The sequence below is a fragment of the Pteropus alecto genome, unplaced genomic scaffold (genome assembly GCF_000325575.1).
Source record: "Pteropus alecto unplaced genomic scaffold, ASM32557v1 scaffold72, whole genome shotgun sequence".
In the NCBI taxonomy this organism is placed as follows: Eukaryota; Metazoa; Chordata; class Mammalia; order Chiroptera; family Pteropodidae; genus Pteropus; species Pteropus alecto.
This window is the reverse complement of record NW_006436811.1, coordinates 7,837,446-7,861,151: the sequence shown is the minus strand read 5'-3', so window position 1 is coordinate 7,861,151 and position 23,706 is coordinate 7,837,446. Positions and strand designations below refer to the sequence as shown.

Here is a 23,706-nt window from a genome sequence, read left to right as displayed (position 1 = left end):
AATCTTCTTCATAGTTACTTTCTTGGCTTCTGTTAACACAGTGCCTAATATAGTGCCTAATATATTGTGTGTAGTGCTAAAATTCTTATTGAAAGAACAAATTGTCCATATGACAATCCTTTCAGTAGCTAAATGCCAGTATCATGGTCATTTCCTAAGTTTTTTCATCTCTAGCTCAGTATAGTCAACCCTATGAGCCATTCCACGATTCATTACATTTTCCTGAAATTTTTTCATCTTGCAAAATGAAGCCTTGTAGTACAAACAGTGCTGGATTTGAAACCTGAAACCGTTCAGTTTTTAGCTAATTGGGCAGGTTAATTCTCCAAGCCTCAGTTTACTCATTGGTAAATAAAAGAAAAACAAGAACAAATAATGTTAACATTGCAGAATTTTTTTTGAGGATTCAAATACTGATGTTAGTAAAGCATCCATTATTTAGAACTTTAGACATCCTTAGTGCTCCATGTATAAGTCCACTCCAATATACTGATGCTTCTTTTAAAAGCGGCCATTCAGTATAAATAGTAGCAACAAAATAAAATAACTACTCTTTATTATAAAGCTGCTATAATACAGAAGTTAGTCCCTGTGCTTTTCATGTTACTTATATGTACTCTAGTAAGTAGGTATGTATAGCTGACTTTCAAATAATTGAGACTTTGAATATTATACGCTGAGACCGCTAAAGTATCTTTTATACACTGAATTTTGAATTATGAATGTAAGTTCATGAATGTAATTTTTTTTTTTAGCTATTGTGTATGGTGCTGTCTGCCAGGTAACATCTCTCCCAATCATACCCCCTATGACTTTGCTTGCCACTTTTGAAAAAAAATTTTTGAAAATTTTACAGCTTTTTAGCCTTTCATTAGCAAAATAAATAGAAGAGAGGGAAAATGAAAGTGCCTCTTTTAGTTATGACAAACAGGGTATATTATCTTGATACACAGTTGAAACAAATCATTCGATGTGCTGAAAAGTGGTGAATATTGAAAATGTTTAATGGAGTTAAGCTGATAAATTGTGAAAAATAATAAGATTACACACCACACAAAATGCTATACATTTGTATTTAATGCCAGTATTTAATAGATTGTGTGTAATACAGATTTTGTAATTTTTCTTTTGTCTCTGGGAATGCGTCTCCTTTAAAACCTGTCTGATCCCTTGACTTAAACATATTTGAGATTTGAAACAGGTTTTCAAGAGTGCGTTTTATATATGTAAAGACTCTCACCTTTATTTATTAAATAATATTTATTGCATACATATGTATGATACTGTAGTTTCTATTTTATAGAGATGGAAACTGATTTTCACCAAAGTTATGCCATCATGGTCAATAGCCAGTTGGTTTTAAAGGGGAAATTTGAATACTGGAAAGCCTCAGCTGTGTTACTGTTACCTCCCTCCAGCCTTCAGGTGATATTCCAGTTAAGTCTTATTACAGAGTAGGACAAAAAAATGACAGCATTATACAGATAAATATTGTGTTTACAGGCTGTATTATTTTATTTGTAGATTATGTTGACACAGCACATTTACTAGAATACATTGACTGGAATTTTTACTTCCAAACAGAAGCCAGTTCTACGTTTGCTGATATATGTACTAAAACAAACTAGGAGACCTGATCCAAAAAATGTTAGAAGGCGGTTGCTACAGGATATTCCATCGTGGTAATAGTAGACCAGTAAATTCTGGCCAGTATGCATTCTGCTGTCTGATAAAGCTATTACAGTCAGAGGCATAATGAAAGTAATAGGAAACATTTATATTAAAATGCCTGCTTATCCATCTGACCTATACTTATTTAGCTCCTACTATATATCTGGAATCCTATAAGAAAATGGGTAGGACATCATCATTAATGAGCTGAAAATCAAGTAGAAGAGGCAAGACTTATGTAGAAAATTGTAATACAAAGTAATTTGTGATAAATGGACCAAGTGTTAAAAGTTGTATAAACAAAATGCATGGGGAAAAAAATTGCTACTATCCAAGAGACCAAAGGTTTCATGGTTTTAGTAGACAGATGGCAAAAGTTCTTCATGGGAAAAGTTTACTTTTTTATAGGAAAGCATAGCAAACCTGCAAGAGGAAGAAAGCAAATTAAAAAGATATTTTGGCAACTGTGGGGATTTCACACCTTTTCTGTTATCTTTTAGAGCTGATAGCTTTATGGTGTTTTGGTAAACTCTCATTTGCCATATCATGAGAAAATTTTCTTTTCTAAAAATAGGTCCAAAAATTGGCCATGTAGTATTATGAGTTTAGAGAAGGTTTATTTGGGCCAAACAGATATAGTAATGATTGATTAATAAAGTTTTAAAAATATACTTTATGCGATGCTACCTAATGAAATTTTTTTCATATTGCTGAAGAGGTTCGATGTATTATACTGTATTTGTAAATGATGGAAATTTTACCCTCGACCAAAATTCTTTGAATATAGGAATAAGAATTTTTATTTCAGAAGAACAATGGAAGGAAAAACTTGAAAACCAATCAGTTTTACAGAAGGTCAGAGTCAATTGTAGTTTATCAGAGGTGTTGCTTGAAGGGGTATTTAGAAAGAAGTCTGTACATTAAAGTGGTTGGATATTTAAAGAATGATAGTCTCTGGAGTATGCATTAGCTTTTCTACTTTGGGTATAAATACAGGACACTTAAGCTAACGAAATATTTCATTTTGAGAGATTATGTGACAAGAAAGAAATGAACTCTTAAGCAAATCTTTAAAGAGCACTGATGGGATTTTATTGTACACTGAGCTCTCTTTAGAGCACATTGGGACTACACCAAAGCTCTGGGCAGAAGCAGTTGTATTTTATTTATAAATAGCTTGGTAATTAAGACAGTTTAGAATACTTGAGAAGTATGGGCCAACAAAATATTGCTTAGTGCTTGGTGTTTTACAGAGTGGTTTTAGTTTCACCTTGACAATCCTGTAAAATGGATTAGACATGTTATCATGTTATCGATGAGCATATACAAGTCAAGTGAAGAAGGCGGCCAAATCAAAACTAGAATAGTGATTTCCAACACCGGTAAAATACATTTTTTTTTTCTCAAATACATTCTCATTCCATTGCTCTCTTTCTACCTTTTATTTAGTCTTAATAAACCAGTAAGTCTACATTGTACAAAAGAGATGCCACCGTCTTCTTGTCTGGCTTATAAGAGAGGTTCAGTGAATATTTTTGGATGAATATTTATCTCTTTTCTAAATGTACTTTAAAAAGGCACTAAAAACAAAAAACAAAAAACACCCACATATATCAGCCCAGAGGTACCAGCCTCACCCTTCCTAGGAGAGACCACAATTAGAGGCATCCATACTCTTTGAGGAAAGTTAGGGAGATGGTTCATCCCTTACTGTGTAGCAGGGCTCGTGCTATATGCTGAGAATACAAAGGAAAATAAAACATGGGCTTTGTCCTAAGGTATAGGCAGATTACGGAAGAAGCACCACGGCTAAGCCCAAAGTAAGGGCTATAATTAGTATATTCTGGTTTAGTTTATTTTCTTCATTTAGATCTTTAATGTACCTAAAAATAATACTCTGGATATGTTTGGATTTGTCTTAGTCTCTTTTAAGTGCTTTTAATTTTATCAGAAAAGCTTTTTCCATGTAAACATGTGCTTTTCTAAGTTTTTTTTCTCTTACAAAAAATGTATATCACACATTTATTATACTTAGAATGTACATGATACATTTTAAAGGCATTATCTTTTTTACTTTTTATGACCAACTCAAAGCTAGGTATTTATGGCATTTTTAAATTTCTTTTGAAGATATAATTGACTGTTGAACAATTCATGAATGGAGCAGCATCCCATTTAACTAGAAGGGCACTCCCATTTATGGTATTTAAATGTGAATTATTACTTAATGGCCTAGTTTTTCAAAGGAACACAATTTTCGATCTGTAGGAAATAAGCTTTGTTTTGCATAAACTTACTTGTTGTGTAGGGTTTGCAAATCTCTCTCTCTGATAATAGTAGGTATAGGTGCATAGAGACTGTAAATTTCCATTTTTTTTAAGTGAACTCCTTTCTGTCTTTTTGACTTAGCTGCCCTTCTTCCTCTAGCCCCTTCTTCCTCTAGCATTCTATTCCTCCATAACCCAGGTCATCAGAACTACTATGTGTCCCTTTCTATTTTTCTACACATCAGAAGTATTATTAACACACATGCACATAAGTTTTTTTTTTTTTGTTCCCTGTTTACAAAAATGTGATTAATTTTTGGAAACTATTTTCACTTTTTTTTTTTTTTTTTTTTATCATTCAGTACTGCCTAAGGGGAATCCTTCCACACAGCTGCTACGGCTCTAATCCATTAAAAAAAAAACACACAACAAACAACTGTTGCATAATATTTCAAAGTTTGATATTTTCATAGTCTAACTATTAACTTACCGTTAGGTAGTACTTTGCTTCCAGTTTTTGCCAATAAAACTGATATTGTAACAAATATCTTTATACTCTGATGACCTATGAGATAGATTCCCAGGGTGGGATTACTACTTACTATTTCAGAAGGTTGCCACCACTTTGCTTTGGGGGAAAAAAAAGAGGCTATGACAGTTCTTGTTTTTACCAGCAATGTAGGCAATAACTCTTTCTCTGAAACTCCATGAGCGGTAGTTGACCCTTTTCCAGTCTGATTGTTGTGTGGTGGTAACTTACTGTTACATTAAAATATTATTTCCCAACTGGTAGTGACCTTGAACGGCTCTTTTCCTGTGTTTGTAGGTCAACTGGAATTGTTCTAAGAATTGCCCTGTCATTGTCCATTTTTCTATTTGATTTTTGTCCTTTTGTGGCAGTTCTTTATATATTACAACTATAACCATTTTTCTGACATCTGCATTGCAAATAATTTTTTCCGAAATGAATCTTTTGTCTCTTATCTGTTCAAATGGTATCTTATACATTTTAAATTTTTATATAATTGATTTTTTCTCTTTCGTTTTTCTTTTATTTTTTAAGGGTTTGTCATTGATAAAATAGACATGTAATCTCCTACACTTAGATTTAATTTTTCTTTCTACTTTGGTCCTATCTTTAGTCCATTTGTATGTGGTATAAGAGAGGGTCCTCTTTTATTTACTTTCAGATGCATAGCTAGTCCATTGTATTATTACCATTTTTAAGGTAATATATCCTTTTCCAGTAAATATAAATTTCACAATTGTCATATCCTATGTTCTCATATTCTATTATGGTACCAGATTTTTTAAAAAAATAATTCTCTTAGATATTCTCAGACATGTAACTAAATTTCAAATTTAATGAATATTTTATTCTCATCCCACCTTCCCTGGGCAAAAAAAAAAAAAAAAAATGCATAAAAACCCTCTTGTGATTTTAACTTTAATTACATTAAGTTATAATCTGTGGACGATTAACATTTTAATGTTATTTTTAGTGTATTAATTATACCATCTCAATTCAAGTATGTGGATATATTTCTATTTGTTCATATATTATTTTTTATACTTCAAAAAGATTTTAATGCTTTATTTGTAGTGGTTTCATCTTTAATTTAGTTCTAAATATAGGTTTTTGGTTATTCTGTATCTACTGAGATAATATGATTTTCCTTTTTAGCCTGTTGATATAGTGAATTAATTGCATCACTTGATTTTTGAATGTTGTATCAGACTTCTATTGCTTGTATAATTCTTACTTGTTCTTGATTTATTATCTTACTATATATAGCTGTATTTGATTTTCTAATACTCAGTTAAGAATTTTTTTAAGAAATCTATGTTCATGGAGGATAGTGGTCTTAATTTTTATTCTTTTAATGTCTGTATCTGATTTTACTTTCAGGGTATTCTTAGCCTCCTAAAATGACTTGAGGAGTGTCAGATCATCTTCTGTTCTTTGGAATACTTTGTGTATAATTGATAATATATCTTCCTTAGAAGTGTGGAAGAATTCACCGGAGAATACATCTGTGTTTAGAGGTATTTTTTTTTTTTTTTTTGTAGGAAGGCTTAAAACTATAAATTCAATTTATTTAATACACATAGGGCTATTCAAGTTATATATTAATTTTTGAATGAAACTTCTTAGTTTGTAGTTTTGAAGAAATTTGGATTTTTCATCTAAGTTACAGAATTAGCATAAAGTTCACATTTCTCTATTCTTTTAAAGTTTGTAGGATCTGCACTGATAAACTCTGTTTCTGTTATTGGTGACTTGTAACTTTTCTGTTTTTTTCTTGATTACTCTGGTTAGAGGTTTATCAATTTCATGGATGTTTTAAACACACCAGCTTTTGTTTTCATTAATATCTTTAATATTTTATTTTTCTCTAATTTGTTGATTCTTGATTTTTATTATTACCTTTCTTCTTATCACAGGTTTAATTTGTTCTTCTAGTTTCTTCAGATGGAAGCTTAGAATATTGATTTGAGACCTTCTTTTCTCATGTGAAGATGTAATTTTTACTATAAATTTTACTTTGAGCACTGTTCTTTTAAATTTTTATTCAGTTAAAAATATTTTCTAATTTTCCTTGTAATTTATTCTTTGACTTTGGATTATTTAGAATTATGTTTTTTAATATTCAAATACTTGGATATTTTGCATGTATCTGATACTGGTTTTTAGCTTAATTCTGTGATTTTCAGAGGATGTATGATTTTGATTCTTGACAAATTTTTTGAGATTTGTTTTATCACTCAGAATATGGTCTATATTAGTGAATGTTACATGTACAATTGAAAACAATGTATTTTGCCATTGTTGGGTAGAATATTCTATAAATGTCAATTAGCCAAATTGGTTAATAATGTTCTTAAGTCATCTGTGTCGTTAACTGATTTGTCTCCTTGTTCTCTCTGTTATTGGGAGACGAGGGTTTAAGTATGTAAGTACAATTATGAATTAATCTGATTCTCTTTTTAGTTCTATCAGTTTTTACTTTATGTGCTTTGAAGTTCCGTTATTAGATGCATACTCATTTAGGATTATTATTTTTTCTTGGTGAATTGACTCTTTTATCATCATGTAATCACTTTTTCCCTTGTAGACAAGATATAACTGGGTGTTACTTTTTAAAATCCAATCTCATTGTCTCCAACTTTTATTTGTAATAATTTGATTATTTACATTAAATATTTTTATGATTGGGTTTCTGCCTACTAATTTGCTATTTGTATTCTTTTTGTCTCGTGTGTTCTTTGTTTTTATTTTCCCATTTCTTACCCTCTTTGAGCTTGATTATTTTTCAGTATTTTATCTTCAATATCGACATTAATTACATCTCTTTGTTTTATATTTTTAGTATTCTAAAGTTTGCAGTTTACATCCATAATTTTTCACAGTCTGTCTTCAAATAGTATTATACCACTTCCTTTATGATGTCAGACTCTTACGATGGTATAATGCTGTTTTTTTTTCTCCCAATGTTTATGCTATTTTGTTAATATATTTTACTTGTACATGTTATAAACCATACATTTCCTTGTTACTGTTTTTTCTTTAAAGAGTCCTTTAATAGGAACTACAAATCAGAAAAAAACGATTTTTTATTTTTACTGTTTTTTCTAGTTTCAGGGTTCTTTTTTCCTCTGTTCTAAATTTCCATGTAGTATCATATTACTTTTGCCTAAAGGAATTTCTTTGATATTTCCTGTAGTGCAGGTCTGCTGGCAGTGACTTTTCTCAGCTCTTGGTTGTCTGAAAAAGTCTATTTGCCTTTGTTTCTGAAATATTTTGGCAGAGTTTTGAATTATAGGTTGACAGTTTTCTCCCCACTTAAAGATGTTACTTTGTTATTCTTTAGCTTACATACTTACTTTCTGAAGAGATGTCTTTTGGCATTCTGATCTTTGTTCTTTTATATGTCATGTTTCTCTTTTTCCCTAGCTGCCTTCAGGATTTTTTCTTTAACTTTGGTTTTCAGCAATTTAGCCATCATATGCATAGGTGTGTTATCATTTGTAATTAAACTGCTTGGGGTTCTCTAAGCTTCCTTGATTTTTATTGTTCTAACTAATTTTTCATAAGTTTACATCCATTATCTTTTTGAATATTTCTTCTGCACCCTTTTCTTTCCTCTACCTGGACCACTACATTAGTCTGCTTGATATTGTCCCTTAAGTCTTGAATCTTCTGTGAATGCCCCCCTCCCCAATTCAGTTTTCAGTCTGAATGGTTTCTGTCGATCTGTGAAGTTTATTAATTTTACGTGTTGTGTCCAGTTTTTTGTAAGCTCTGTAAAGAATTCTTCATCTTTGATATAAAGTTATTTGCCTAACATTTTCAGATCACTTTAAAAAATTTCCACCTCCAATGAATTTCTGTTTATGCATGTTGTCTATTTTTTCTTTAGATTCTTTTACATTTTAATCACAATTATTTTAAAGACTCTTTGATAGTTTCAACATTGCCGCCATCTCAGGGTCTGATTATGTTGATAGCTTTATCCCTTGACAATGGACAATTTTCTTGCTTTGTTTTTATGTCTTGTAATATTTGATTGACTGTATGACATAATGTATAAAACAATGGTAGAGACTGATGTAGATTATTATGCTAAGAAATGAACTTGCCTCTTATTCTGTAAGGTGTTAGTGTCTGTGGAAAGGTAAGATGAATCAATCTGGTCAGCAGATGTTTTGAGTTATTGATTTGTTGTTGCTATTGAATTCTCACATCACTAGAGACTTCAAGTTCCTCCAGGAGTGCATTACTTTTACCTTGAGACTTCTGTGAGACTTGGAGTGACACGGAGTTTTTTTTCTCAGTGTTCCTGCTTACCCTCAACTTTTACCCAGCACTGAATTCAAATGACACAAGTGTTTGTCTCTGTTCCAGTCTGGGTGGAGTTGTGGATGGGTACGTGGTGGGGTCCTAGTTCCCCCGCAACAGCTTCAGTCTTAGGCAGACCTGGTGTTCTTAAGGCTGAATTACAGCTTTGTCATCATGCCTATCCCTTCTTCCTGTGGTAGCCAAACTCTGCTTTGTATCTGTGGCAGGCTTTAGTTGCAGTGAGTTTCCTATTCCTCCATAAGTATGGCCTGCCTCTTTTTTGTGTTGTAGAAATCTGGACCTGAGTGAGTTTCCTGCCTTATCCCTGTAACAGACGAGTTTTACCTAGTGTTCAATGCAGAGTCAGGTATGTGTGATTTCATTCTCTTACCTGGCAGCTGCTACTATTTGAACGTGGGGAGAGGGATAGGCAAAAGTTCTCCCTCCCTCCTTGAGTCTGGGATGTTAGCTGATCCCTTACCTGCATGTCATCACTTCCAAGGGGTAATCTTTAGGTTTCCTGTTCTTTTTCCAAGTCTTTCATCTTAGCACTTGGAGGAGGCTTGTGTAAAAGAGCAGGTGAATGGATGTGGAGTGTCCTTGTATCAGGAGCTTCCTGGGATACTAAGTGACTCTACTAGCCCACATCCAGCTTTTAAGAATTTGTTAAAATTTTAGCGTTTTTTTTTTTTAATCTGCTTAAAAATTTAAAAAAGTTATTGCAATAAAAAGCACTTAACAAAAATTTATTATCTTAATTATTTTTAAACCTATGCTTCAGTAATGTCAACTATTTTTACACGTTGTGCAACAGATTGCGGATGTTTTTACTTTGCAAAACTGAAACTCTATACTCCTTGAACAACTCTCTATTTCCCCCTCCGCTGAACCTCTGGCGACCATCATTCTTCTTTCTGTTTCTTATCTGCTTTTATGACTGTTTCACTCTTTTTCCATCATAGCCAAAGGCAATGTCCTATTTCTTTGTGAAGGAGCTTATTACCCACTGGAGCCTAGGTCACCTGGTTGCTGTGTGACTTAAACACTTTGATTTCAAAATTATGATTTTGTAGGGTATTCATCTTACATAAGGATTTTATTTCCACATCTCTTTAGCTTAAAAGTGCTTAGATTTCTTTTTAATTTTTTGGAATACCAGGTGAATTTGATTTGGGTTTTTTTTTTAATTGTCTACTGATAAATTATCTCTTTTTTTCCTACTTTAGTTGACTGTTATAAAGCATTGCATCAAAAGATCTGTTAATATTGAACTATCCTTGCATTAGGGAAGAAATCCTGCTTTTTCATAATTTATTATTATTGTATAACTTTGACTCTTTAATTAATTGGAATGGTAATTAGAATATATACATCTGTAATCACAAATGGGATTGGTCTCTAATATTTTTCTTGGTGTTGAATCAGATTTTTGTATAAACATTTTGGTGGATGCATAAATTAATTTGAAAAATGATCATATCTTTTCATGAGATTAATTGGAACTAGTTCCTTAAAGGCTAATACTCAGATGTGAACCATTGGAACATGCACTGCCCCACCCCCACCCCCCAGAGGTAATATATAATGTTTCCAATTCTCTGTATTCATTAAAGTTTTTAGCTTCTTTTTGCATCAAGTTTTGGCTGAGAAATTGCCCATTTTTTTTTTTTTTTTTTTTTAATTTTGTTTATTGAGATACAATTGAAATACAACATTGCATTAATTTTAGATGTGCAACATAATGATTTGATTGTTTAGTTAACATCCATCATCACACATAGTTAAAATAGTTTCTTTTCTTGAGATGAGAACTTTTAAGATTTACTCTTTTAGCAACTTACATATATACAATACAGTAATGTTAACTCTAGTTACCATGCTGTACATTACACGCCCAGGACTTATAACTGGAAATTCTTACCTTTGACCACTTTCACACATTTCACCGACATCTGTGCCTGTGGCAACCACCAATCTGGTATCTATAGCCATGATCTCTGTATCTCTCTCCATTTGCTTTATGGGCTTTTAAATTTGTCTCGGGATCACATGCAGTATTTTCTAATAAGCAGTTACATCTCTACCATAATGCATGTGTGTCTTCTTTCTTGTTCCTAATATTGTCTATTTTTATAGTATTTTTTTCTGTTTTTCGTTAAATGTTCCACACGTTAACTTTGCTGTTTTATCATAATTTTTTTTATTAAAAAGCTTCTGGATTTATTATTTCTGCTTTGTTTTTTCTTTGTTTTCTTTCCTGACTTTTAGCTAATGTTTCCTCAATCCTCTATCCTCTTTTTTTAAAGTTCTTTTTAAAAAGTCTCTTTTGACAATGAAAACATTGAAGTTAGAAGTATTCTGAATATACCCTTTGATATATTTTGTATGTTTTTGTGGAGGAATTATTCCCTTTTTTAATTGTTTCTAATTTTTATAGTTTATAATTGTATTTCATAATTTCATTATTGTAATTTAGTTTGCAACTTTATTATTGGTTTCTTTGAGAAATTCTAGGAATGTGTTTTCAAATTTTTGAGTATTAACTATTTGTTTTTAATTTTGTACTTACATTTCAATTATGATTTATATTCAGAAACTAACTTGTAAAACATTCTAATTTGTAAATCATTATAATTTTTTCTATTTAAGTATATGGTTTATTTTTACAATTGTTCTGTAGGTATTTGAAATATCTTCTCTGTTAAGGAATGTGATATTCTGTTTTTCATCTCTTAAATTGTGTTTATTGATTTGTTTTAAATTATTTTGTTATAACATTTTTTACTGTTAAATTTAGTTAATTCAAAGAGTAGTTTATTGAGTTCTGCATTATCATATTTTATCTTTATTAAATTTTTAAAATTTATTTTTCATTATTTTAAAATGTCTAAATATTAAGTAATATAACATACCATCTTAACCATTTTAAAATTTACAGTTCAGTAATGTTAAGTACATTCACAGTGTCATGCCACAGATTTCCAGAACTTTTTCATCTTGCAAAACAGAAGCTCTATACCCATTAAACTCCCCATTCCCCTCACCCTGTCCCCTAGCAACCACCATGCTACTTTCTATTTCTTTGACTTTGACCATTTTAGACACCTCATATAAGTAGAACTAGAGATTGCCTTTTTTGTATCTGGCTTATTTCACTTAGCATAATGTCCTCAAAGTTCATCCATGCTGTAGCATGTGTCAAGATCTTTTTTTAAGGCTGAGTAATGTTACATTGTATTTCTATACAACATGAGCATGGGTGTACAAATGTCTCTTGAGTCTCTGCTTTAAATTCTTTTGAGTATATAACCAGAAATGGAATTGCTGTATATTATTGTAATTCTGTGTTTAATTTTTTGGTAATTGCTGTTTGCCATTGCACCTGCACCATTTTGCATTCCTACCAGCAATGTATAAGGGTTCCAATTTGTCTACATACTGGCTAATGCTTGTTATTTTCTGGATTTAAAAAAGTAATAGCTATTCTCATGAGAGTGAAATGACATCTGTTTTTTCACTCATAGCTCGTTCAGTGTCTTAGAATGATTATAGCTTTAGAAATTGTCAACAAATTGTTTTAGGATTCTTTTTAGTTCTCTTAAGGTAAGCTAGTATAGGGAGTATCTCAAAGATGACTTATTTTTTTAGTTCCTCCAAAACAGTGACAGAGTAGGTATTATAAAAACTTTATACTGAACTTAAAATGAAAATAATATTAATGATATTTTAGAAGATGTCTTAAGTCTTACAACTCAAACTTTCTTTCATACTGTGGTACAGCTTTTATGAGTTCTTTTCTCTCCCCCCCCCCACCCCCCACTGAGTACATAGAGTTCAACTGAATCAATAAAATTTGCTAAGGCAAAAGGTAATTTTGGGTACAAATTATGTTTTAGAAGTCAATCTCAAATACAGAATTAGAATGCTTGGTAGTTAGTTTCTTGAGCTTCATGTGATACTTATATCCTATTTCTAGATTACAAGCCCCTGAATCATTACAAGTCTCAGACTCCTTCTTACTGTAGCCATCTCTCTCACTCCACTGACCTCCCTTCAAAGGAAAATCCCAAGTAAATTCAATTTAATTCAGATCAACTGTGATATGGTTAGTGAAATTTAGCAAAAATAATTAAAATTCTTTCTCCCTGGGCCTGGTTAGTTATTTAACTCTCCACTACGTATTTGTAAAATGACAATATCTATTTTGCCTTTGTTGAGAGGATTACAGAAGCTGTGTGCAAAGCATCATCACTGTACTTGGCACAGAGTATGACCAATAGATAGTAGCAAGTATTATTTTTAGACATTGTTTCTACTCTCTCATCTAGAGGAAAAGATAGAACTCATTGGATAACTTCTAAAGTTAAACTGTGATAAGAACTATAATCTTTGTAGTAGAGGGAAAGTAATGGTAATTCCTACTAGAGGTTCTAAGAATGCTCTGTAGGGGGATGGCCTATGAACCACACATTTTTGGGTGGGTTACTTTTGAATGGGTGGAGGGAGAGGAAAGGGCTGTCTAGACAAAGGAAGCAGCTTGAGCTCAGGGTGAGGCAGGAAGTGCTGGGTGTGTATAGGGCTGAAGTCCACTGTGGCTGCTTTAGCCCACAGAAATACTTTCTTTGGAAATATATACAATGCTTTCATATATTTAAGCCAACAGAGAAACATGAGAGATTTCACTTTAAAAAATCTAGACTTCCAATTATTTTTGAAAAATTTGAAGGTCTTACAACTATCGATTGAAGTTTACTACCATTCTTTAGTCTCACATTATTTTAATTACTATATTTTAGACATTTTAATATAGTTTAGTTTAAATCTTCATTTTTTAAAAATGTCTTGGCTGTTATTGCCTCTTGATTCTTCCATATGATTTTTATAATTATTTCCCTAGAAATAGGGTATGTATTTACAGTTTTAATATTTAAAAATTTTTCATTTGGTGGTTAAAGTAGTTCTTAATTTCATGATTTTTGTACCTTTTTTAGGTTTCACATAATTTTTTAAATTTAGTTTCAAGTATACAGTACATTGGTTAGACATCTATATAGTTCGTAAAATGATCCTCCCAGTTGCACCCTCCCTCCCCCTGACCCTCCACCTAGCCAACGTATTAATGCTAACTGCATTCCCAATGCCATGCTCCCCATCCCCATGACCATCCATCAGCTACTAATTTGTACTTCTTTAGCCCTTTGCCCAATTCTCCCAGCCCCCGAAACCCCTTTCCCCTCTGTCCACACCAAATTGTGCACTGTATTTGTGAGTCTGTTTTTGGGTAGTTTCTTCTTTTTATTCTTTAAATTCGGCATATAAGTGAAATCATATAGTGTTTCTCTTTCTCTGTCTGACAAATAGCTTCTAGGTCCATCAAAGCAATATCTTTTTTTCTTATCTTTTCAGCCACTCTCTCTCTTGGTTGAAGCACCTAATTCTTTTCCATTTAAGGTACTTATTGATAGGAATGTAGTTGTTACCATTCTTTATTCCTGTTTTTGATACATGTTTTTTCTTCTTAAAGAAGTCCCTCCAACATTTCTTGTAATACTGGCTTGGTGGTGATAAATTCCTTTAGCTTATTTTTGTCTGGGAGGCTCTTTATTTGTCCTTCAACTCTCAATGATAGCTTTGCTGGATAAAGCATTCCTGGTTGTATATCCTGGGTTTTCATCACTTTGAGAATTTTGTGTCAAGCCTTTCTGTCCTGCAAACTGAAGTGTTGAATTCTCTGAGCTTCTTGAGGTTTCATATCCATTTCCTATACCAGGTTAGGGAAGTTTTCCATCATTTTTTCAAACAGCTGTTCAGCATCCTGATTTTCTTCAGTTAGGCTGATCAGATGAATATTTGGAGCGTTACTAGTGTCCCATATCCTCCTTAAATTATTTTTATAGTCTTGGCATTTTTTTTTTTTTTTTTTTGCCATTCTGATTGAGTGTCCTAATTGGCTTTCCTGTCCTCTAGACAGGGCATATGATCCTCTTCTTTATTCACTTTGTTTATTCCTTTGTTTATTCCATTTAATACACTTCTCATCTCAGATAATGTGTTCTTCATTTCCTATTGATTCCTTTTTATAATTTCTATTTCCATTTTTATGTTTTGAATCTCTTTGTTGGAGTTCTCTACATTTCTCAAAAGTTCATTGAGCATCTTTATAACCAGTGTTTTGAACTCTGCATCTGTTAGATTACTTGACTCCATTATATCTGGATCTCTGTTCTGTTCTGTCATATGGTTTCTGCTGCTTTGTCTTCCCATTTTGGCTGCCTTTCCGTGTCTGTTTCTATGTACTAAGCAAAGCTCCTAAATCTCCCGGTCTTATTAGTGTGGATTTGTGAAGTAGGTGTCAAGTGGCACAGTCCTGAGAGAGGGGTTCAGCTGCAGGCCAAACTTAGCCCAAGCCTCTACCCCTCTGGGGCCACCTGTTGAGATTCAGCAAGCAATCCACAGATGCTGTGCTTATAGTTGCCTCAGAAGGCCACACCGGGAACGGAGGTCAGCTGCCTCCACCCGTATGAGTCTCAGCAAGGAGCACCTGACTCGCCAAGGATACACCTGGATGTGGCTTGGGTGGCGCCCCGAGTTGGAGGAGGTGGGGTTTCAGGGAATCCTCTGAGTGGAGCAACCTCTGTTATCCAGTTTGATGACATCACGGCTATGGTGGAATTGTGTTCGTGCACTGGGAGTGGGGAGGGCTCAACAGGGAACAATGGATACTGCCGGCACTTCTGTACAGAGCGAGTCTCGCCTTGGCCCCTCACTCTGACAGTGTCTCCCTGTAAGTCCCTTGTGCCCCCTGCGCACAGCTTAACAGGCACTGGTACTCATAGTGAGCAGGTCTGTCAATGTGAAAATCTGCTCATGGACGTGGCCCTTTTAAGAGGCGTCTGCTGCTGCTGCAGCTGCAGCCTCCGTCTCAGCTGCTCAGGAACAGGCAGGCCCGCGACCTCGCCCTGTCCTACCTTCTGCGGTTGCAGGGTGCTTTCTTGGATTTCTCCCTAGTTGTATGGCTTGTTCCTCTGGATCCCAGGCAATTTTTCCTTGATGCTGCTCCTTGTTTTCGTCACAACTTTGATTTGGTCACCAGAAAGATGAACAGAGCCTCTATCATCTATGCCGTTTTTTTCTCTTTTGATTTTTATACTTTATAACTTTAAAAATAAACTCATTTATGATTTATTTTTTAAAAAGTATTCAACTTTAGTACTTTTTTTCTGTTTTCTGTTGCATATTCTAATTGGTTATTTCAAAGTGATTGGATTTTACATTTTGTTATTCATTCTTAGAAAATCTGAAATATTTCTGTGTTTTGGAATTTATTGGAAATTCTTTGTCATGCAGTATAAAAGTAATTTAGGTAAATTTCCATGTATGTTTAAAAACAAGAATGTAAATGTGTTAACTTTTGTCTTTTGCTCTTAAAGAGTTCTACTTAGTTTCTCGAAGAAAGATCATATGTAAATGAACATTTAGGTTTTCTCAAAGAGTTGTAAGGTACTTTGAGTCAGTAGGAATTCAGTGGCCATCTGCTTTCCTACTAGTATTGAAAAGTTGATTTAAAGAGATTCTAAGAATACCAGAATGACCTAGATATGGATAAATTATTACTATTGCTATTGCAGAGAACATAAGCATGTATTCAAGGAGATGAGAAATATACTTTAAAATAATTTAGAAAGAGTCCCTTTATGATCTCTATTGAGTGTTAGATGTCTGTGATACGTTTAGTTTCTTAGATGAATAATGCTGTAAGTGAAGAACTAAAGCATTGAAAAAATGCCACCTAATAGTACATAGAAGATTCAGCTAGCAATTTTTATGGAATCAAAATGAAAGGACCGTATGTACAGTGTATAAGCCTAAACTTTGTTACCATGGCAAATTATCTAACATAGTTCATGACTAAATTTTTCATCTTAACAGTTGCGTTTTTCTCCTGAAACTTTGTAAACTGCATCTGTCTTTATCCTTTGTTGACTCCAGAATCTAAAGGCCCATGTGTGGGCATTTCCACTTGTTTCTTCTCTTTGCTCCTCATCAGCTCATGCTTTGACCAAGCTTAGGAGCACCATTCTTGAGCACAGGGCAAGTCTTGCTGGTTTGCTTGGCTTTCCCTGATGTCTGGTTTCTAATATGTGGTTTATTTCTCTAAGCTTGTTTTACTTTTTAAATTGGTACACCTAGAGACCTCACAGTTATACAAGTGGAACATAAAATGATCTAAAAGTGATGACAACGTTCCTATTTACTCATTTCTAATAGATGTTATTATCTTTAAATTCAACTTATTTCTTTATTTTACCTAAGTGATTTTGTGACTACAATTTTTGATTGGAAAGTTTGGAAGAAAATCGCACAGGAAATCTACCCAGAATATTTACTCTTAGAAATTGACTCCTGAATACACTCGTGTCCCATAGAGGCATCTTTATCCCTTTTTCCTTGGAGCTGTTTTGAATTGCAGCTAACGCCCTTGCCAAGACTTCGCTATCATAATACAGAGGAAGAACAAGAAAGTCTTTCTCGAATTGTTTGGCTTGGCTGTATTATATGGTCAGTGGAGAGATAGATTTGAGTTGTTAAACCCCTTAGTGTCTTTACAGATAGAGAAGAATGCCTAACAATACATACTTGTGTTAGAGCAGATGTCTAATAATCATCTCTTTAGCATAATACAACTATCTGTTTTCTAAGCAGTCATATTTTGTTGAATATACTTTATTTTATGGTCTTGATAACCCAGTGAAAAATGAACACTTTTGTAAGTATGCATTGATTTCACATCCAGAAAATGTCATTATTGCTTATGAGACGAACATTTTGATTAATTTTGGACATTTGAAAATTTAAAAAACAATTTATGTTTTGAAATGTAGTGTTGAGTAAAATGGGAATTCAGTTATAAAGTATCCTAAATTTTATTATGTAAGAAACCATTTCTTTTTGTAATGAGGTATGTTAATCATGATTTCACCAGTATTTAACATAATAATGAACTTTTCAGATAATCAGATGAAAAATTTATGTTAAATACTTCAACTCAATTTTAATATCTAAGATGTCCAATTAAAAAAATTGAGACAGCTGTCGAAATACTTGTATTTATCAAAACAGCTTTAAATATCATAGATATTTGTTTAACCTTCAAGCGTTTTCTATCTATGGGTAAAGCATTGATGAAGCCTTTAAGAGCTAGGTAAGCATTGAATGTGATGATGAAATATAATTGACTGTGAGTGCCTTGAGGACAGGGACAATATTTTATAAATAGCCTTGAATCCCCAGGTTCCGTGGACTCAGTCAAGTGTGTGAAATTCAGTTATACCATTTTTCAGGCTGACAAGAAATTGCTATCTCATAAGTACCTTAACTTTATTACAATAAGAGGTGATGCTGAGAGTATCAGTGTCTCAGCTTGAGTTTCTTTTCTTTTTTTCCCCCTCTGCACACTCTGTTCTTACACATGGTATGAAAGGCATTTTTTCCCTTTCACTTGACAAAAGCCATCTTCCTCTTCTCCTTTGGAGATAATTAGGCACAGTGTGTATTAGTTGTTATCCTTTTATTTTCAGTGCTTGAGTATTGAATTATTGGAACAAGCCCTACATCCTTTCATGGAAAAGGCCCTCCTCCAGAAACTCTGTTCCTCCCACCATGTGCAGGTAGGAAGCCACGTAATGCTGTCTCCTCTACGTGTGTTCTCGGTGGGAGGAACCAAGAAATCTGTGCGTTTTTGCATTCCATGTGAATTTATGAATTTACTCTTTTACTTAAGACCCCGTCCCCTCCCTTCTCTACTTTTACTTCCCCCTCCTTGCCTTCTCAGAATTTTTTTTTATTTGCTTTGTACCTAAACCTACAATAGTGTCACATTATTCCGCTGTGTATTCTGTGATGCTTCTAATTAGACTGATTCAAATACGATATGTGATTTTATTGTTCTTAGCTTTGCTTCCCATTTTTAATTCATTAATCAGATTGATATTTTAAAAATTTTAAACTAATAGTGTGTGATAGAGTTAGATATAATTAGGAACAAAACTCAATTCTGTTGTGGGGATATAAAACCCATGTGGTTGTATTTCTAGAAAATACTTGTATTTTAAGGATTCTAATATGGCTGAATAAGTCACTATTTCCTTTGACAGTGTATCTCCTGACCTTTTGCATAGATCATCAGAGATGCATAATTGTGTCTCCAACTTTCTTTAGAGATTTATAATTACCTTCCAATAAACTTTGTATTTATTTAATAAAGGAACAGGTCTCTCTTACCAGCACTGAAACAATCTTTGACTTAGGCTATACATGACCCTGATGATGTACTGAATATAATGGTCACCCAACCCGTTGTGAACTGTGCAGCTTATGATCTAAAAGAAAAGATAGACATCTACAGATAATTTCAGAAATTAATTAAAGATAGGTAAAGAACTACTGAGGAAAGGTACATAGTGCTACTGTGGAACCTGTGCAGGGCATAATGGGAGAACGAACCTACTTTAATAATGTTTACTCATCAAGTTTAAAATATAAGAGCCTAGCTACTCCATATTTTATCTCACAGTCACCATTGTCTATTGGTTTCCTGTGGTGGTTCTATTTTATATTGCTAGTCTATTGCATCTTAAAATAAATATAACGAATTTGGAATTTAATTAAATTTAATTGAATTATATTTAATTAGTAACACTGTTCATGAACTTATATAAACTAAATTAGGAAAATGTTTTCCTGATGGAAAATTATTGACACCTGAAATTGTATACTAGCTCTAGCTGCATTATATTTTCAGTCAGTGAGACTGGGAAAATGGTGATGCCAAGAACAGGAATTAAAAAGTTGAGCAAAATATAGGGGAGCTGGAGACAAATACAGTAAAAACCATATCTGACTTGACCAGGAAAGTGGAGTCTTGGTCATTCAAAACATAGATTCACTGAAGCCATATGATATTGAGTAGCATTTAATTTTTAATGATTCAGAGGACACACAGGTCAAGAAATTTTGGCACCTTGTTCATCTTTATGAATCTCGATTTATGTGAATGTACAGAAATGTCAGGCTGTAATGTTGTGGTTGAATAAATGTTGGATAACACAGAGCATGAGTTTAATCATTCACTGAATATTTCTACCTTTCCACAGGGAAATAATAATGCAGTCCTCAGAACTGTCTAGAAACAAAATATACAAATCATTGAAATAAAGTACTAAAAATATGTGCAACTGTGATGACTCACAAGCCCCAAAAACACCTTCTCTGGGAAATTTCCTTACCTTTATATGCTTCTCTATTTTTGCATGAAATGTGTGTGTGTGTTTTAATAATAGGATAAAATAAATTTTATAATCTGGTTTTGGAAAAGTAATTATTTCACTGGGAAGATTGTTCTCATCTTTCTCATATTAAATTCATGTTTTAGCTAACTCCATCTACTTCTAACAAAACTTCCATCATCTCTAAATTGCTTTGTAAACAGCGATGCTATGATAAAGTAGGTCTCGTATTGTGATGATGAGTTATTTGTGTAATCATTGTACTTTATTTGATAGTATTATAGTAGATCAAGTCTTGAAATTAGACAGAATTGTATTACAGCTCATTAATACATATTCATAGTGGTTTTGAAGTTGTCTGTAATTTCAGATCATTTCAAAGAAGAGGAAACATTTCCTTAATTTTGATTGTTTTTTCCTAAAAAGATCTATAAAATCAAATACAAATAACACAATAAGTTAGACAGACACTTCTAATTGGAGATGTGGACTTCGTTCTTTAAAATTCTCTTGTGGGGGAATGCTTAAGCTATTAAGAAACTGCTTGCTTGTTAGTGACCGCTAATGGCCAGCATATCCCTCTCTGCTTCTGCTACACTCTGCTTTTTTAGATATAGAATACTTCTAATGGGCATTTTCCATGCTGCACTGTTGATATTATTTCTTAGCATCTAGACTAACATCTTGAAATCACAAAATTTTCAGATCAAATTGTTGTTTGAATTTGACATCATGAAGAAACTCTCCAATGACCAGTAAAAGGATACTCCTATTTAGTAATCTTAAAGAAGTTTAACTGAAAAAAATTTTTGGTAGCTGAAATGACATTGTAGAGTTTCCTAGAATTAGTTTTTGATAGACTTTTTAGAAATGATAATTAAAAAATTATTTACTTAGACATATTTTAAATTTATAGCAAGTTACATGAGCAGTACAGTTGTTAGCATTTCACCATGTTCACTCCATCAAACACCTCCCTCATTTATCATTGGTCTTTTTTTTTTTTTTTAACAGTATTCTCTTCACATTTTTTTTTTTATTTGAGCGTAGTTGGTATACAATCTTATGTTAGTTTCAGGTGTACAATATAGTGATTCAACATTTTTATACCTTACAATGTGATCATCCCACTAATTCTAGAATTCATCTGTCACCACACGAACTCATAATATTATTGACTATATTCCCCATCCTCTTTTCACCCGTATCTCTGATATCACCTCCTTTCTGATATCATTGATCCTTTAAAGAAACGTGTTGAGCGCAAGCTTTAGGGATGATGCGCCATCATCTCTAAATACTTCAGTGTATGTTTGCCCCAGAAAGAACCCTCGTTTATAACCACCATACAGTGAGTTCCAAGTCAAGAAGTCCATATTGATGTAAAACAGCCATCCGGTCCACAGACCTCATTCAGGTTTCACCAACTGTCCCATTGCTGCCTCTTTTCCTTTCTGGTCAGAAATCCACCCAAAAATGTACTTTGCAGCCAGTGGACCTGTGTCTTTACACTCCTCCAATCGGGAATATTTCCTCAGTCATTTCTTGTCTCTCATATCTTCGACAGTTTTATAGATACGGACTCTGAGCCTGAGATGATGTTGATTTTGATCATCTGGTCATGTTAGTGTAGTGTCTGCCAGATTTCTCTTCCATAAAGGCACCATTTCTCCCTCTGGAATTAATTAGTAGCGTCAGGGGAGTAATCTAAGATTATACCAGTATCCTTTCCCTCATCAAAGCTCCATCCACCAGGCTTACTTTCCATGGACGATTCTGTCTGAATCAGCCACTACCAGGACAGTTGCCAAATGACGATTTTAATTTTCTGTCGTTCCTTCTACTGGTTATCTACTTTATGGAAGAGCTTTCCCTTCTCCATCATTTATCTGTGTTTTTCACATGTAACACAGACTCCCAGTTTATTCAATGAGTTACTATCCGTATTTATTTTGATGCTCATCTTGTCCCAGATTTAGCAAATAGGAGCCCCTTCTAAGTAGCTCATGTGTCTTTTGACACATCCCTATCAATCTCTGAGCACTTCCTTATTTTGTAGCACTATAAGCAGCTCCGAGATCATCTTGTCCTCTCTTTGCCGCATCCTTGTAATGAGCCGTATTTCTTCAGGTCACCCTTTTAGTGGGGAATGGTATGTAGAAACCAAGATCTGGGCCCTCTCAGCAAACACTAGGAAATACGTATATGTATATGCACACACACATTTTTATACACACACATCCGTAAACACTACATCTGTAGCTATGTTTAGATATTTGTGCTTGTGTGTGTATGACTGAAAACTCTGAGTTCATAATTATATTCCTAATTCTAGTCCAGCACTTCAGAGTTCTTTCTAGCCTTCACCCTTTGTGTGTTTGTAAATACTGTCCAAACAGTGAGCAGCCTGGCTCCTGTTAGCCTTGTCACATGTATTTATTCACTCAGTCGTTTTACTTATTTTCCTTGTCCCCTCTCTGTCTTGGTGCCTGCTATCTTCTGTCCCCTGCCTCCCGCCTCCAGTGCCCTGTGTCCTTGATCTCCAGTGGACAGCTGCCAGCATGCAGCCATGCTGCTTCCCTCTTCCCCTCAGCACCCAGGTGCTCGGTGCCTGCTCACCTGCATGTGTCATCCTCCTTTTCCTCACAACACCCCGTGTCCTCAGGTGCTGCTGGGCGCAAAATACAGTAATGTTTTATAGTTGAACTTGTACCCACTTGTACCATTTATGCCTTTAGCACTGTTGTTAGAATGTATGTGTGGGTTTTTTTTTTTTTTTAATGCTGAGTTTAAATCCACACGTATTTTCCACCCCCACTGAGTGCGCTCTCTGCGTGAGGCATCATGCTAGGTGACCTGCAGAAGAGGAGAGAAGGATGCAGTCTCCACCCACACGGAACCATGACCAGGAGATGAAACAGCTGCATTATATATGATAAATTTTATAAAAAGGGAAAAATGCATGTTAGAGAAATGCATTGGAAGTGCTTCCCCAGTACCCTGCACTTAGTATCTTCTTTCTCCTCCAAGATTTACTGACTGAATCACTTGGTATATATGTTGTGGGGATATGTATGTGGCCAGGTTGAAGGAATAGCTCTTGAGTTGTAGAATCTGAGTATAAGACCAGCACTTTGATTGGATGGTCTCATGTAGTCTTCTCTAGATCAGAGGGTACGAGCTTATGTTTCCGAGCAAGGCAAGATTTGTGTTGTGAGGGCTTTAAATGCCTATGAGGGTTGATGTAGGACAAAGGGCTTTCTCTAAAACCATTTATAGAATGATAATTAGGAATCTAAGTTCAGTAATAAAAAGTCAGTCATAAAAATAGCCTTTCCTAACCTGGAGAAAGTAAACACGTGTTAATGAAACTTCATTTATTTGTGTTATAAAACCAGCCCTTGTGTTACATATTACCACTGTGAGGTTTTGGACATATTGTTTTCCATGTGAACTTGTTTACTTGGCTGCTTAAATATAATCCTTTATTACATTTTAAACCTGATCGCTTAATAATATAGTTCAGGGCTGTTTAAGGTGCCTAGAAAATATTTTCTAAAAAATGTTATGCCTGTGATGAAGATGCCTTGCATAAAAATTCAATAAAAATAAAAGGTTACTAAGGTCTGATTTTTAAAATGGT

General features: G+C 33.8%; 1 protein-coding gene across 13 annotated transcripts in view; it reads left to right on the top strand.

Moving 5' to 3' along the window:
- KLF12 (Kruppel like factor 12) overlaps positions 1 to 23,706 on the top strand; it is a 371,797-nt gene that overhangs the window by 6,818 nt on the left and 341,273 nt on the right. For 5 of the 13 annotated variants that reach the window (XM_025048177.1, XM_015590864.2, XM_015590859.2 and 2 more), the window contains exon 2: positions 9,070 to 9,145. The exons of 4 other annotated variants lie outside the window; for them this stretch is intronic. The gene's annotated coding sequence lies outside the window, so the exon portion shown is untranslated. Of the gene's footprint in view, positions 1 to 5,847; positions 5,985 to 9,069; positions 9,146 to 23,706 lie in introns of all 13 variants that reach the window. 4 more of the 13 variants (XM_015590860.2, XM_025048175.1, XM_025048179.1 and 1 more) reach the window with 2 other exon arrangements.